The sequence below is a fragment of the Poecilia formosa genome, unplaced genomic scaffold, assembly GCF_000485575.1.
Source record: "Poecilia formosa unplaced genomic scaffold, Poecilia_formosa-5.1.2 Scaffold42, whole genome shotgun sequence".
Classification (NCBI taxonomy): domain Eukaryota; kingdom Metazoa; phylum Chordata; class Actinopteri; order Cyprinodontiformes; family Poeciliidae; genus Poecilia; species Poecilia formosa.
Window position 1 is genome coordinate 1,743,422 of NW_006799981.1, and position 5,735 is coordinate 1,749,156.

The window sequence follows — 5,735 nt, forward strand, 5'->3', positions numbered from 1 at the left end:
CATGTGTCAAACTCAAGGCCCAGGGGCCACATGTGGCCCCCAGCATTTTATAGGCCATGGAAACTCAAATGCAATATTTAAAACTTCAATACATAAAATCAGTTATTTAACAATATGAGGTGGTGCTTAATTTATTTTTAACATTGTATTTTTTATACATTTATGCTAGGGCTGCCCAAGTCTAGTTTTCCAGAGCTACCATCTGCAGCTTTAGATGCATTCCTTCTCTAACACACCTGGACCATTGACTCATTATAAGCCTCTACAGAACTGAATGAGGGAAGTCAACCTTTTGTCTGGTGTGTTTTAGCAGGTATGCACTCCTGATTTGTACCGTCAATGTGGCCCGTTGAGGGTGGCCAATATGCTGAAGTGGCCCTCGGTGAAATTGAGTTTGACAACCCTGATCTAAACCGTTGTCTTTTGGCTAAGTCAAGACTTTCCAACATTTTTCTTCTGAGTTTCTCTCATCTCAGGCTTAACCTATATCATCGACTGCAGAAGTTAACTTAAAGCTATGCCATAGGAAGGCTTACCATTTTCAAATGCAACATACAAACTCTCAAACTCAGTCAGTTGTGCAGCTCCAAGCTGCTAAGGAGACACAGTGCGCACTGCAGAAAAACTCCCTTAGATCCAGGAGAACTGTGAAATCAAACTAATGACTCATACAGTGGTGGTTGCTTTACAGCTGTTTTATCATGAGGCACAAATAAAGCTACCCACAACCTGCAGAACTGCATTGCGTTAGGGGATTCTAAGGAAATTTTACTCTATTGGACAGAGTTAAGAGAACACATAAAGCTCAAATTTAATTTAGCAATTAAATATAAAAAATGCTTAACTGCAGTAATATTAAGTACAAATAAAAACATCTCTAACATGGGCTTTAACTGATTTTAAATTAATAAAATCCACTTGTTTTCACTGACAAATCATCCAAAACTTGCACATTAATTTGGCTACAAAGTACAACAGATATGAACAAGTGTAATTTGTCCAATCTGCTCTGACCATATTAGCAAGTGCTCCCCAACCCCTGATCCTCAGAGCATATGTTCCTGAATATTTTATTGTTTCTCTGTCCCAACACACCTGATTTAAATAAATAGGACCAGGTTTCTGCAGCAGCTGATAGCATGCCAATGAGGTAATGCAATTATCTGCATTACTGGATGTGCTGGTGCACACAGCACAGGAATTGAATGGTGCTGGTTTAAACCAAAGCTTTAATAGCAGAGGCAGGGACACACTTCCATCAAAGTCACAGCGTTACAGGGGATACAAAAGCATGCCGCTAAGCACCCTGGGGGAAATAATAGAAAGTTCACTCCCAGTAACCGCTACATGTCCATCCAAGTACTTAAAAAAAAAAAAAAAAAAAACACATACCCCATTCTCGCAAAACACCACACCCAAACACAGAAAAACAAAAGGAGAGCAGAACACGTGGGCACAGCGGGTTACACCGCAAAAAACAAGCGTTTGTGAACTTACCGATAACATGCTGCATCCTTCATGGTTTGGCAGGAGGCTCCACTTCTTATGCTTCTGGATCTGACTCTGGGTTAAAAATGTACTGTTTAAGTCTTGGAAAGCACAGGGGAGGTATTTCCTCCAGGGGCGAAGCACAGAAATACACGGAGGCACTCAGGTAACTTATCTCTTATTAACTACAGATCTCTATCTACCACTCATTTGCACCAAAGCATACGATTTACAGCACGCAGCGCCCCCTTCTGACCGGAGGACCGCTGTCAACACATACTTTTCCAGGTCTTTTCCATCAGGAACTCATCATTCCTAGAGCTACTGCTTTGTGATTACATGAGAGGTTGGGGGAAAAAATGATGAAAAACTGCTCAATAAAGCAGGAACTTGTTTGTCAAAAACTTAAAACTGTGAATTTTTTACATTTCATGAGTCAACTTTTTATCTTTTAGCAATTAACACCCTAAGTATTGCATACTTTTTCTAGATTGTAATGGTGTAATCTATAGGCAAATAGAAGTTGTATTTTTTTCAAGTTACCAATTGGAAGTTGGAAACAGAGCTCTCTACAACCTTTTTATAAACATTTCCCTTTAGTGTTTAAATCCAAAGTGAGGGAGAACATGCTGTTATTGGTTTGTACTGCTAATAGGAATTAACACAACTATTAGCAAATCTGACTAGATTTCCAACTTGCAACAAGAACGTGCTCAGCTTGGCCATCATATCACTCTGACATTGGAGCTCCGACTTCTAAGACAAATGCAGCATCAGTGTTTCCTACTTTGTGTCCAAGTCGTCTAACAGCCTGCTAAAGTTGTCAAATCTGACATGATCCAAGACTGATAGAAACTGAAAGCTAAAAAGAATAAAATACAACAACTTCTGTCATTCGGTTAACATTCCTGTTGTCTCTCCTCATGTTCTTTTTCTCTTTATCCACCAATATACCTCTGCTGGGCAGCAGACTGGACTTCTGCAACAAGCTCCACCTGTAGGTTTATCACTTAATTTGGCTAATTTAATCACACATCTATTGAAATGAAACACTGATTTATTTACAATTTAGAACATTTACCATTTCAATCTGCAGTAATATAAATTATGTCCTGCAACAACACAGGACAAGGGCAACTGGATCATTGGATGGACTGGTTGCCCAAGTCCGATATTAAATTCAAGAGTGGCATCAATCTTTCGTCAGATGGCAAATGGATCAGCTTCATCTCTGGTGCCTGTGTAAACATTTTAGACATGGAGACAAACTGCACCAACAATTTGGCTCAAACTACAGGAAATAGATACTGAAGTGTCATCTGGCCTTCTGACTCACCAGATACAGACATGCTGCGCCTGAGCTTTTTTACACTTGCCTTTTACTTAAGCACTTACACATGGCTTGATGGATGGATAAGAGGATGGATGTCCAAGGACTTGTTTGGATTTTCTTTTTTCTGTCTGGATCAAAGCTATTCTGTTAAAAAAAAAAGAGAGAGAGAGAGAGAGAGAGAGAGACCCTAAAAATGTGTGGCTGGTGGTAAAAAGATTAGGGCTCGTCAGTATCTTTTTTAAAAAATGTATATATTTCCACATTTTAATATGAACAAATTGGAGACTCTGGAGACGTGTCATGCTCTAACAGCTTTTATTCCTGCACATCTTATAAGTATAGATGTGACCTGATTAGCTACCAATTAGTGTCATTCTTTAGGTTTTTTTTTTCTTTTTTCAGTGGGTCTTATTAATGCTCATGTTTTGAAATAGAAATATTCCCGGAGGCAGTAGTGAGGCAGGAAGTGAACAGACAGTTCAATGTCATTCTGGCTGAGGTTTCTCTGAGGGTGAAGACTCTGAGAATGTTGGCTTATCCCATGCAAATTAATCACAGAGCTGGGCTTACTCCACTGGAACCGTTAACAGTCTCTTCACTTCAGATTCGCTTAAGATATTTGCCTGTTCTGGCAAAAGATGGGGAGAAGAGAAATACACTGGGAAAAAATATGAAGATTCCTCTTTCCCTGCAACATTCAGCAGCCTCTACTGACAAAATTATTATGCCAATTTTCTTAAGAGATTTTTTTTTTTTCTGGTAGAGTGTCTAGCTGGACTCATAATGCTCTCCTTGATCAGAACCAATTCTTCTTGTTTGCTAACATGCAGAGCTGAACTCAAACTCTACTTCTTACTCTACTTCTTCATACTTCTTAAATACAAAGTTTTAGAGATTTCTTTAATCATTATCCTGATTTTCAGTTTGTTGATAATACTTTGTAAGTATCTGAGTTTAATAAAATATCTTACTGATAAAGCCTTTCTGGAATATTGACCATTCCCCAAAACTCAAAATTTTACACGTCATGTGCTGTAAAAATTTCTGTATGTTAAGGGTACCTTCAAAAGTATTTAAAATTACACCATGTTTGCTATCTGAGTTCAGTATGATGTATGAAAACTGGCAACAAGAAGTCGTCTATTTGTGGATTAAAGTATTCTTTTGAGGTATGGATGATCAACAAGCATATCCATCAAAGGATGCGGGTGTGATCACACTTCAAACTTTGACTTCTCACTGTGTAACACAAACTTGTTATAAATTGAGTCCAAGTTAAATCCAACTTTGAATGACCTCATCAACTTCAACCCATGTCAAAACCTGATTGTAAAAACTCATCCAATAGATTTGAATTTCACTTTGAAATTTGATTAATATATTTTTACTGCATTGGTGACTTAAAATGCGTCAAAAGCGTAATTATTCAAACTAGAATGTGGGCATAACTTGGGCTCAAAATCTGACTCTTCAGTGCAAAACACAAAGTTATAGCAGGAGATCTGAGCATTACAAGCTTTTCTGCGTGTCATCGCTGCACACTTCTCCACACATCTATATGGTAATTTCTGAAAATCACTTAAGCTCCATCCACATACATTAGGAACATTTTTTTTGGACTAGAAGATTTCAATTTGATCTTGCAAATTATGCAACCCCTTAATTATATCTATTGACAGCAAACAGATAATGCAAACAATTTTGATCCTTCACTGCCTGACAGAAGGTATAATAACTCCCAATGTTGATATGCACCCAACTGATTCATACAGATGTTCAATTGGATGCAAACAAATGTTTTTTCCAAGATTCCCAAATAGCTCCATCTACTGTTTATGCACACATGGTTGGGATTGTTCTGAGTTTGTGGCACTCAAACTCTTTGGCAGCAACACAGACCTGAGCAACGCCAAGGTACGAGGTAAATTCAAGACTGCTTGTCTTTCTTTTTTTTTAATTACCACAGTTAAAGTTTCTAGGATGTCTCATTTGCAGCTCTGAAGGCTGCATACTCACTTAGCTATCCTATAACTATAGGATAAGAAAGAAGTGGCTCACATGTCTTTGAAATTAGAAATGCAGAAATCGTTAATGAAATAGCAACCTTTGGTTTTCAGAGCATGAAGTGCTCACAAAAAAACGTGGAAAGACATAAATCAGCATGATCATTGTGGGTTATTGAGTGGTTGTAATGACTGAATATGAATGCAAAGTGCTTTTAATCTCCTAAATCCTCCATATTCTACACAAGAAGGTTAAAACAGTGTAACATTTGTCTGCAGCAAATGCCCATATTGAATACTCTGGAAATGAGATCTGAGGCCCTTAAAATAATGTTTGAATGTGCTGCTTGCTGTTTAAAAGGTCACTGATTCTAATGACATTTCCAGGAGGTTTTGTAATGTGACCAGCTGATGCATAGTGAGCACAATGGTACGCTACAAAAACACAGCAGCGTCCAGAGTGGAGCATGTCAGCTAATTAATACCACACATCTTGCCAATCTTGTATTGTGTCCCCTTGCACGTCTAGATTTGTATGTTTTTTTGTTTTTTTTTTAGGAACGCCTTGTTCAGTTTTTTCCAGTAATGCAATTTATTTCTCTAAAAATGAGAAAATTGATCAACTAATTTGGTCCACTAAAGCTGAAACTGCTTTACTAACTGATTTAGGAAATTGTGGGTTGTGGTTGTTTTATGGAAATAATCTAATTTGGTTCAAGCAACAACAGTTTTTTCACATTTGTCATAAGTCAAAGTACATATACAATTAATCTCAATAAAATATTTATCTATTTAGAGCAAATTACCACAATTATCCTGCTCTATTCACATCAAGAAAATGACATGCATTAAGGCAGGGTTGTCAAACTCAATTTCACTGAGGGCCACTTCAGCATATTGGCCCCCCTCAA